Source organism: Saimiri boliviensis, chromosome 1, assembly GCF_048565385.1.
Source record: "Saimiri boliviensis isolate mSaiBol1 chromosome 1, mSaiBol1.pri, whole genome shotgun sequence".
NCBI classification, from domain to species: Eukaryota; Metazoa; Chordata; class Mammalia; order Primates; family Cebidae; genus Saimiri; species Saimiri boliviensis.
Genome location: NC_133449.1, coordinates 235,899,571 through 235,911,638, shown reverse-complemented (window position 1 = coordinate 235,911,638; position 12,068 = coordinate 235,899,571).

The following is a 12,068-nucleotide window of genomic DNA, read 5'->3' as shown; positions in this document are numbered from 1 at the left end:
CGTGCTCATGCGCGGACTCCCTCGTCCCCACAGGCCCACCCCGGTCTTCTCACACAGCCTATGCACCACTTCTGGGCACCACTTCCCTTCCTCCCTCAACCCCATGGTCTTGGCATCTCCTGGCTGAGCTGAGCTGTTAATGTGTTTAATTGTGTTGAAAGTAAAAGCAAGGTCTGAGAAAACAATTAGCCCTAAAAGACACCAGGAGCGGCCCAAGAGAAGACCCCTGCAGTCTGTTACAGAGCGAGGTGACAGCTTCAGGCAGCATGCTTGTTTATCTGTGTCTGGGGTGAGTGTGCGCATGTGTGTGTGTGTGTGTGTGTGTGTGTTCTCATCCCCTTCCTTTCTGCCTTTGTCCACATGTGAGCATGAGCTTTGTTGTTAACAAGTGATTTTGACTTTTAGGGGTGCGTGCATGCGTAACCTCTGGTGTCTGTGTTAGAGGGACTCAGGTCCGTGTCTGGTGACACACGTTATCTGGGCCCTTCCCTGTGCAGCTCTGTTGGTTAGGAAGGGAGAAGCCTTCCTGAATGATCTGTTGTGTGTGACTTTTCCCGTGTGCTCTTCTCATTCCTCCTCGGTCCTCTCCTGTTTGCCATCTCTGGACCACCCACTCCCTTCGGAAGTTTTCTAGATCAAACTGCCAAAGTTCACTTTAATTTTGACTCCAACTTTGAGACTGACTTAAGTTTTAATAGTAAGAAACCCTGTTGGTGCTAGTACTCCCTAGCCATTGTTTCCCAGATGAAAATGTCTTGGGGCAGAAGGAAATAAAAAAGAATTAGGCTCCTTTTGCTACATAAATAGATGTGACATTCAAACCCAGAGTTAAATGGAATTTCTCGAACATTAGTAGGCTTGTGCAATGACCTATGAAGTCAAAGTCACTAAAGTTTTCTGATTAATTAGTTACATGTAGCAACTTTAGTGCTCTAAAAAAAAAAAAGAAAGAAAGAAAGAAAGAAAACACTTAGCAATACTGGCTACCTAGTAAGATTGAGTAGGCTCCTAGAGAGGTTTGCTCTGATGATATTGAGGCCTTTTCTTTGTAAGGAGCTGCTGGAAACTGAGGATTTTGCAAACAGAATATAGAAGGGAGGGAAATACTTCATGATGGCATGACTCGGAGCCAAGGATAGCATTCACTGAAAGGCTGCCCAGTCAGGTCAGCATCAAGACAGAGGGGTGGCATTTAGGAAAGCTGAAAACGGGCCAGGGGTTTCCAACGCGATGGAGACAGACACCATCGCCAGTCTTTGCAAGTGACAGCCATCCTGCAAATATTCGGTGCACGTGGGATGCTCTCGAGCTGCAGTAGTAAGAATGTGAGGGAACATAAGAATGGCCGAGAGTGTGGGACATTCCAGGAGAGGGTTAGGAAGGGAAGGGATTTTGGCAGAGCCACAGGTCCTACCTAACCCAGTCCTGCTGGTTTGGACAAGTGGAGTTTTTGTATAAGGCTGGCCATCTGGGCTGGGAGAAGAGAGAATAGAAACCTTAGCAGAAAAGGGTTTCTGGCCTAGATGCATTTATCCCAGAGGAGCCACAGAGCTGGGGTGGTGGTGGGGTCCCCCTGAAATGAGACACTGCCCAGTGGTCACAGCCTGGGTAGAACCGAAGAAGCCAGTTGGCCCATGAACGGTTTTTCTTCCTGCCTGTCACACCAAGGGTATTCTCTTTCTCTGTAACGTAATAAATTCCCATGCAATCTCAAGATGCAGGTAACAGCTTGGTCCTGGTGAGAAATGACTGGCTTCATGTTTCCGCCAGTATGATTTCCTGTACATACAGCGAGGGGCCCTGCCCACTCCCCTGCAGAGCTCGGGAGCCGAGCCTAGAAGGGAAAAACAAGGCTGATTCATGTTTGTGATTAACTTCTCACCTAATGCTGTAATCCCATACATGGACCTGGCCCAGCTTGTCGCTGCTTGGCTGGGAACCCGCTTGTTGGAGGAAGGGTAGGTGGCCGCAGATTCTGCTCCAACCTGGGCTCCAGTCACTGCCAGAGCCACCCTCTGTGGGCTGTGCCTCAGACCTCCCTGCTTTGGGACACCTTTTTCAGTCTTGCCCCCTGTGTGGCCCCAGGGCATTTCATTTGCATCTCTTTCCTGTCATTTGCCTTTTCTTCACTTGCAGTTATCGATGAGTTCCCTGAGGTGGGGGCAACCATGTTCTCCTTCTCTTTAAACCTTTTCAAGCCCAATGCCAGGCACGGCGCGGTTTAGCGCTCAGCAAATCACAGTGAAATGAACTGAACAGCAGAGGACGACTGAAATGACTGCCCTGAATAGAAAAGAAGCCCACATCAAATTCCAGCCCCTGGCCGGCAGGGCAGATGCGACCTCCTTCTGCTTTTCTCGACAATAATCCAGGCCCCTTGTTATGATAAACTGCTTGCTCCTTGCTCGGCAGTACATTCAGAAACTGGACTGCTGCCAACGAAAACACAGGAGCGATGGTAGGACGATTGAAATAAATTAATGGCTTATGATAAATACAGGAAAAACAGTGCTAGTTAATAAGCTCACACGCCAACGAAATCGTATGTTATTTAAGGGGAGGAGGAGGTTTTCACATAAATGTCTGTGATTTTAAATAATAAGGATGATTTTTAAAAACCCAAGTAATTCACAACCTTTTTAGCTAAGTAAATGCTAGCCCTGTAAGATATCAATACCTTGGGAAGCTGCAGTTGTCTGAAACAACTCTACTATTCTTTTTGGCAGCCTTCAGGGCTGGTTGGGGAGCAAAATTAAATATATTACTTGATAATTATGCTTTTTGGTTTAAGTCCCAAATGGTGTCACCCAGTGTGATTACTGGCCTGACCTATCAGATTTGACTCTGAGTTATTTTTGATAGTTTCCAAAAATCAAATGCACCCTCAATAAAACCAAATCTTTGCTATTCCTCAAGCATGCAAAAAGAAGGTACAGTAAATTCTGGCGTTCCAAAGAGAGATTCCAAAACTGTTTCACGAACAAGAAAAATGTCAGTGTCGACCTCGCAGGTGAACACTGCAAATACGCGAGTTCGGATTTCTTTGTTTGAAGATCTGTCATGTCATCTTAGAATCAGCGTTCATACTTACTCATTCTGGGCAGACTGTCATCAGGTTCGGTTTGCACAAAACAGTTGACCCGAATCAAGGAATTTAAACTTTGAATACTAGACCAGCTATGACATGTGGATCAGTGGGAGCCTTTGCAAATCAATATGAAAACTCGAGCAGCCCACACGGGTGTTTCACCAGCTGGCCACCCGGCAGGAGGCACATGCAGTGAAATAACTAAAAGCAGCCTCCTTTACTTCTAACCTGGCATAAATCACTCTGGTTCGATTTCAAGGGGGTGGGTGGTGCAGGAGTGCCTGCGTCAAGCCCCAGCGCTAAGTAGCTAATCGAGACCGTTGGTGTTCTCAATGTGGTATTCAGGGCTGGTTTGCCTTCCTCATGGTAGAATGCCATGACCCACTTCCAGATGAGAGTAAACACACTCGCAGCACTTTATGCTTAATGCAAATTGAACCCCAGAGAGGCCTGGATGGTAGAAAAAAAGCTCTGCAATGCTGCACCTTGGGGAAAGGAGCTGGTCAAAAATCCCTGCTACCCAAGATCTCATTCATGTCATCCCAGTAGGTCTATCCACTTTCTTTCTCTTTTCCTCTCCCTCCTCAGAACTCTAAGTAAATGCAAGAGCAGTAACTGACTGTGTAAATCACCCCATTTGTTTGTGAAGCTAAAGCTCTACCTCCTCCACCCCCACCTAACACAGTGGGAATAGTAACTCCCAGTTCTCTCCCAACTCTGGGACACTTCCAACCTGTAAAATCCCCCTGCTCTGTCACCCTCAGCTTCTGGTGTCTACTTTCTAGACTGAAGGCAATATTGGAAAGGTCGGATTCAAGGGCTTTCAGGTTAGTAAAACTCCAGTTGGCATGGCTTCCACCATCTCATTAACGGAGAACAAACGCACACTCACACTCCTTGGGAAAAGTGCCTGCTGGCTTTCTTCCCTTATTACTGGGAATAAATCAGCAGAGATGCACAGGAAGGGGAAGGCAGGAGGAGAAGATCTCTAAGACATAATCTATACCCAAACGCATCCTTGGCCATGAATCCCATAAAGGCATATCGAAAAGAGCTAACACTTTTTGAAACCCAGGTGGTCCCTGACCTAACCCATAACATCCCGAGGCATAGGCAGGTCTGAGTCAGCTATCCTATTGCCCACTGTTCGTCAAAGGATGTCACTGAGATTCTTAATCAGCGTGCGGGGATCCATAGATTGGTGGGGAATGGGCAAGAGTGCGACTTTTCAGGGGCTTTCATTCCACTTGGGATGATTAAGGACATCGATTCTGAAGCCAGACTACCTGAATTTGAATCTGGGCCTACCAATTACTGTGTGACTTTGGGCAACCTACTCAACACTTCTGTGCCTCAATTTCTATTTCTGTAGAAAGGGTATATAATAATAGTACCTTCCATGTAGGGTCACTGTGAAGATTCTTAGATTGAATCTAGGCCTGGAACAGTGTTGGACACATAGACTGTGCTGTATCAGGGTTAGCTGTAAGGATTTGAAGAACAACATTGTATGTCAAAAGTTATGTCCAGTTAGAACACAGCCATGTACAAGAATGCATACTTAGGAATTGGAGCAAAAAGAGAAATCCGTGGGCTGGAAATAGGCAGAACGGGCTTCTCAGGAGAGGTGGGGCCTGAATCCAGAACTTTCAGAGATGGGCATGGTCTACTCTGACCCTTTTTCTCTAACCTAGATTGACCACTCATGAATATGGGGCTGCCACCCCTAAGGAGGACCTCAGGTATCTTTTCCCAAGCAAACGTTCTGGATCTGCCCCTTCTGCGGCTCACCTCTCCAGCTGGTCTTTTGGCTTCATCTTTGATTGCTGGCTCCTGTGCTATTGGATCAGGTGAGAGATTTCAGTTCACGTCAACAAACTTTAGGACAGGTCTATTCTGAGTGAGGCACTGGGGCCCAAAAGGTGAGGACCTAATAATACCAAATATCACTCTCAAGAAGCTCCTAGCTGGTGTTGACAGAGGAGGGAACAGTTTTATAATTCACTGTGTTGGGAGTGGTTGCTATGGGAGCAGAGGGGAGGAGGGCTTGGCCCAAGGGCAGAGAGAGAGGTCAGTGAGTCTTCAAGGGTGACCGACACAAGCCAGGGCCAGGGGCCATGACCAGCATACAGGGGGAATAGCTGTCCAAACAGGAGGAAGTGCTTGAAGTTTAGTCTGGACTCCAGCACTCTCTCGGAACACTGGATGGTGCTTTCCTTCTATCTCCCACTGCCTTCAGCCCCTTTGAAAGCTCCAGTTGGCCAGGGTTGACAAGCAGCTGTGCTGGGCTGGCCTCAGGCCTCCTAATAGGCCAGCTTGAGACTGGGCAGGGTGGGAGACTGGAGGGAGTGGTGAGGACTCTCCAGGAAGGAGACACACCATAAGGAAAGGCTGCAACAGGATGATCCAGTGGAGTTATGGGCACAGTACCAATGTTAAAACCCGATCTCACAATCAGTAGCTCCGTCATCTGGAGCAAGTTACTTTGCTTCTCTGGAATCGTGATTATAAAATAGGTGAAATAATACTTGGAGGAGTGGTTATGAGGCTTGAGTGAGATACATGAGGAACACCCAATAAGATCCTACTATTATGTGCTAGGCTGGGTGGACCAGGCCCCATTCCCTCTGTCATCCTGCTGTCTGTGTTCACAATACTAAATGGCACTTAGATCATTAGCTGTCAAAACAAATCAGGGAACTCAGGACACTTCTCTTTGAAACAGCTTTTAAACAGCCAATGTTTGATAAAAAATTAGACGGTAAGAATGTTGGTCCTTACCCCAGGAAGAACCCAGTCAGGTTGCAACTGTGTTAGACCCTCCCGGGGAGGAGTGTGTGTGTGTGTGTGTGTGTGTGTGTGTGTGTACAGATAGATTCTGTATCTCATCGGTTCTGTTTCTCTGGAAAATCCTGGCTAATACAGTGTACATGTGTGTATACGTTCTATGCATGTATGTATCTCCAAGAAATGTTAAGTCAAAAAAGCAAGTTGCAAAACAGCATGTATAGTATGCTACCATTTGTACATGTGTGTAAACAATTCTGGAAGGATCTTTAAGAAACAAATTACATTGGTGGCTTATGGAGAAAGAAGGTAGTTGGCTGTCGGGGTGGAAGAGAGACTCAACATTCACTTTTCTATACTACTTGAATTTTGAACCCTGTGAATGTGTAACCCATACAAAACATTAAATTTTAAAAGTCACCTTAAAAATGAATGAATACTGTCCACTGACAGATGAATGGATTAGCCATTGTAGTATATGAATACAATGGAATATTGTTCAGCCTTTAAAAGGAAGGAAATTCTGACTCAAGCTACAACATGGATGAACTGTGTGAAATAAGCCAGTCATGAAGGGACAAATATTATATGATTCTGGTTATATGTGGTACCTAGAATAGTCAAATTCATAAAGACAGAAAGTAGAATGGTGGTTGCCAAGGTTTTGGTGAGGGGATAGGAATGGAGAGTTATTGTTTAATGGGTACAGTTTCAGCTTTGCAAGATCAAAAGAAATGTGGAGATTGCATGCATGACAGATGAATGTATTAAAACTACTTGATATAGTTTGGCTGTGTCCCCACACAAATCTCATCTTGAATTGCAGTTCCCATGAAACCTACATGTCGTTGGAGGGACCTGGTGGAAGGCAATTGAATCGGGGGACTGTTACTCTCATGCTGTTCATGATAGTGAGTGAGTTCTCATAAGACCCAGTGGTTTTATAAGGGGCTTCCCCCATCCTTCACTCTCATTCTTCTCTCTCCTGCCTCCATTTGAAGAAGGATGTGTTTGCTTCTGCTTCCACCATGACTGCAAGTTTTCTGAGGTTTCCCCAGCCCTGTGGAACTGTGAGTCAATTAAACCTCTTTCCTTTATAAATTACCCAGTCTTGGGTATTTCTTCATAGCAGTGTGAGAACGAACTAAAACACTACTGAACTGTACATCTTAACTGTACATGGTTAAGATGGAGGTCAGGTGCAGTGGCTCATACCTGTAATCCCAATGCCTTGGGAGGCTGAGACAGGAAGATTGCTTAAGCCTAGGAATTTGAGACCAGCCTGGGCAACAAAGCAAGACCCTGTCTCTATACCCGCCCCTCCCGCAAAATGGCCAGGCATGTTGATGTGCACTTGTAGTTCCAGCTACTTGGGGAGCTGAGGTGGGAGGATGGCTTGAGCCCTGGAGGTTGAGGCTGCAGTGGGCTTTAATTGTACCAGTCCACTCCAGCCTGGGCAAGAAGCAAGATTCTCTCTCTCTCAAAATAACAATAATAAAATAGTTAAGATGGTAATTTATATATATATTTTACTATAGTTAAAAATAAGAAAATTATCTATAAAGTAATTTTTTTAACAAAGAACACTTGGTGACATTAATTTAGTCATCCCACCAACCAGTGTTCTGACTGCAGCCACCTAGTGTGATGTGTTACAGGACTTCAGAGGCCTACTTCTCTGCCTAGCCTTTCCCTCAGCTTTAGCAAGTCCAGCTTATCTGATTGCCCTCTGCTTTTGTTTTTTAATCTGAAGAGTAGGAACGCAATTTTCCTACCCTGATACTTTAACTGGATTATTGCATATCGATGTTTTTCTACTCAGGTTCCTAACCATTATGATAGCATCAACCCGCAGGAACTATCTAACCGTATTCTGTGACTTTCCCCAATCCAGGCTTTGTAGAAGGCCATTGTGTCAGTATTTATGAAATGTTTTGAGCTCCCTAGATTTAAATAAGGTTAAATATAAAGGATCCTTTTCACTACTGGGAATGTGTAGCTGCATGTCATCTGGACACTGCTTGTGATGGTCATTCATACTCAAAGGATGGAGACAGAAAGCACAGATCACAAAAGCCTCTGGCCGCATGGGGAAGCTGGCCCTGAAATGAATCAGCAGTGTCAATGCTCTGCCAGCCTCAGCTCTATGAGAAAGGTGGCAGAGAGGTGGGAAGGAGGTACACACAAAGGCTGGTGTTCGTCCTCTCCATGCTTCTGCCAAATACTATACCCGCCTGCCCCAGACTGGCAAGCCAAATAGTAGCTCCATCCATACCGGTTACATGATACCCTGAAATTGACATTAAAAATCAAACTGGTCAGTTTTAAAGTGCTTTTCACAAGCCTACTAACTTAATCCCTGACTAGTGCCATGGGGGTTGTTAACAGGGTCTCACATCTCCCCAAAACAGCTCTATTTAAGACCTCCCCGCCACCGTTACCCACTTACCAGCCTGCCTTTTTCACTTAGGATGAGGACCCAGAGTGAATGACAATAGTATTCTCTTCTCTTCTGTTGACCTAGATTGATCTGAGTGGGAGTTTTAAGACTGATCTCTCTTCTCATACCAAGTCTAAATGCCATTGCTGGGCTTTCCCTGCCTGCTGTGATTTGACTCTATCTTTCCATACAGCCAACTTCTTACCACCCACACACTCACCTCTGCCTCAGTCCTTGGGCCTGGAAAGGCCCTTTGAATCTTCCTTTATGCCTCTCCTGCATATCCAGGCACAAGTCCAACCCTCCACCAGCCTAAATCCATCTTTTCCTCCTCTGAATTCCTATGGCATTTATAGTTAGCACCCTACAATTTACTGAACCACTTAATTATATGCTCTCCGGCATTGCTCAGTGATTATTTCTTGCTTTTAGTCTGGCCTCCTGAGTAGATATTGAATCCCAGTGAGGCAGAATCTATACTTTATAAGTTTTTATTATATCTTAAGAGCACCTAGTAATAATAATGGTGGTCATTTAGCACTTAGTGTATATGACACACAGTACTTTATGTATGCTATCTATTTAATACCACAATACCTCTAATGAGGCATTATCATGTCTGTTTTTCAGATGCGAAAACCAAAGCTCAGAGAGAGTTATGTGGACAGGCAGCTGGTGACTGGAGCCAGGCCAGTGGTCTTCAAAGGCTTTAGTCAAACTTTTTGACAGATATCAGAAAATTAAAGTAAGGAAAATACTTTCCTGGGATCATCCCCAAGTGAAGTGGGAGAACTGAAATTACTCTCTATGTTTCCAAAAACGTAAGCTCCTCAAGAACAGGAGCTTTTGTCTGTTTGTTCCCCCAGTCCTTAGAACTATGCTGGACTCAAAATAGTTGCTCAATAAAATATCTGCTGAATGAACACATGAAATCTAATCAATCAACAAACCTACTCTGAATCCTCACCAAGTGTAAGGGACCGCTCCTGTGATGAGAAACGTAATGTAAAAGACATTCTAGTTTGCTTGACTGAACCTCACTCACCACAGAATACTCACAAAGGGCAGTCCAGACACAGAAATGTGAGAAAGCCTGCCTCCCCAGCTTGGTACCAAATTTGTCCTTTTAGATTTGAGAGGGTAGGGAGCTTCCTATTCCCTGCTGGTTCCTCTCCTCAGTCCTCCCTCCATTGAAATAGCCACCATAGCCCAGGAAGAAAGGGAAGCAGTCCCATACCCAGGAGCAGGCTGGCCTGCAGCATCACATCAGACTCCTGGGATCCAGAAAGGAGTCCCCGAAGCTCCGTAAGTCCAGACACAGGGGTTCTTGAACTGGAGGGCTGGGGCTTGGATATTAAAATAACACATGCATATCCACAGGCAGGGGGTGTGGGCCCTGCTACTCCTGTAGGTTCTTTTAAAAATTTATCTTTAGAGGCCAGGAGCAGTGGCTCACGCCTATAATCCCAGCACTTTGGGAGGCCGAGGCAGGTGGATCACGAGGTCAAGAGATTGAGACCATCCTGGTCAACATGGTGAAACCCCATCTCTACTAAAAATACAAAAATTAGCCAGGCATGGTGGTGCACGCCTGTAGTCCCAGCTACTCAGGAGGCTGAGGCAGGAGATTTGCTTGAACCCAGGAGGCGGAGGTTGCAGTGAGCCGAGATCGTGCCACTGCACTCCAGCCTGGGTAACAAGAGCTAAACTTCGTCTCAAAAAAAAAAAAATTATCTTTAGAAATCTTTCTTTGTGCTAAGTCACTTCGATAAAAACAAAAACACTTTTTTTGTTGTTTTTTTTTTAAACAATGTAGATCATTTCTTCAGTTATCTCCTGGCTATGTATGTGGACACACCATCTTAGATTCAGAGACTAGGAAAAGTATTTTCTTTCTGTCTCTTACTTTCTACACATTTGTAACCTGTGTTCACAACAAAGATAATCAATTTCCCTACAAGCAGTTGTTCAAGCTAGGTGAGATCAATAAAGGAGATAAAGAAGTTGCACAATTTAAACAAGCAAAAGGAATAATCAGCCACCAAACAAAGCCCACAGTTCCAGTGTCATGATTTGAAATAGTCTTGATGTTTTTTGGTAAGCGATGTTGCCAGGTCACAACCATGTGAAAGTAATGAAAACAAACCAAGGCTGTGGGGCCCTAATTACTGTCAACTTGTCATTCTCTCCAATTGCCTTGAAGGTTTGTTTCTTTTTAAAATTTAGTGTAACCTTACAGGAGGCAATAGAAAGGCGGTGACAGTGGAAAGTGGACGGGGCAGATGCAGAGACTCTGGGAATAATGGCATGTGGAGGTGGAAGGCAGGCTGAGGGCAAAGGGGCTGCCAGGGCTTCTGGGGGGGCTCCCAGGAGACTGATAAGATCCCGAGGGGATGGGAGAAGTGCGAGGGTCCAGTTACGTGTGCAGGAAAGGTGATGAACCCCAGGTTTTTATACTTGTTCAGGAGGCACTAGCCTCATGCTTAGTTTGTTTCTGAAACATATCACTCTTACTCTAACTTCTCTCTGGAATATTCTTCTCCCAGATCTTCCCGTGGCTGACTCAGCTTCCACGTCACCTCTTTAGAAAGGCCTCCCTGGCCACCAGCCTGAAGTCACCACGTAGTTAGTCTCTTGCACCCGCCTTTTTTTTCCATCATGGCTCTTGGCACTACCTGAACGTTTCTGGTTTATCAGTGTATGTCCTCTGCCCTCCATACCATGGTGTAAGCCCCAGGAGAGCAGACACTTCCTCTGTCTATCTGACCGTGCGGAAGCCTCAGAGCCTGGATCAGTGTTGGGGATGGAGAAGGTGCTCTGGTGGAAACCTTGCTGGCAGTGTTTAGCTCACAGCAGGAAACTCAGGCCTTTAGACCAGGGCAGGGAGCCGTTTGAAGAGGTGAGTCTAGAGTGTGACTGATGAAGCCAAAAGCAGGCACAAACTCTCATTTTATGACCAGTTTTGGATAATGAGCTCAAGCCATGTGTAAAAGTGTTCCCCAAAAAAGTGCTTTTCTAAATGAAAGCGAGAAAAAATAGCTAAAGTGATCCATCTTCCTTTCTTTGAGGAAGATCAGCACCACTTCTGTTGCTTCCGGGAAGATTGCATACATACGTAAAACTGGAAAAAACTTTAATGAAGGGAAAAACGAAAAGGTAGGAGGCTGTGCTCAAATATCTTTAAGTTCTCCTCCATGTGTTAGCTGCCCCTGCCTTCATTAACAGAACCATCAAGATCCTTGTTGCTCCCTTTCTGCTGATATGAAGGGAACTCAGGATATAGACTTAAATCAAAATGGAGGACACAGAACCGTGGAAGCCAGGGATGTCCAATGTTTTGGCTTCCCTGGGCTACACTGGAAGAAGAAAAATTGTCTTGGGCCACACATAAAGTATACTAATACTAGCTGAGAAGCTAAAGAACATCACCAAACAAATCTCTTAATATTTTAAGAAAGTTCATGAATTTGGGTTGGGCCTCATTCAAAGCCTTCCTGGTGTGCATGCGATCCGTGGGCCATGAGTTAGACAAGCTTAACTTTTGCATTAAAAAGGTGGGATGGAATAAAAAATACGCTTACATTTACATGAACACTGGAGGGATACAGAAGAAGCAAATATAAGTGGCTATACTTCAAGGCTAGTGAAGTGGAGAGCAGGCACCAGTCTAGGACTGAGATGTCTTGATTCATGCTTTCCATGTTGTCTTGATTCTTCAGCCACGTGAATGTATTAACTAATTTTTAAATTTAA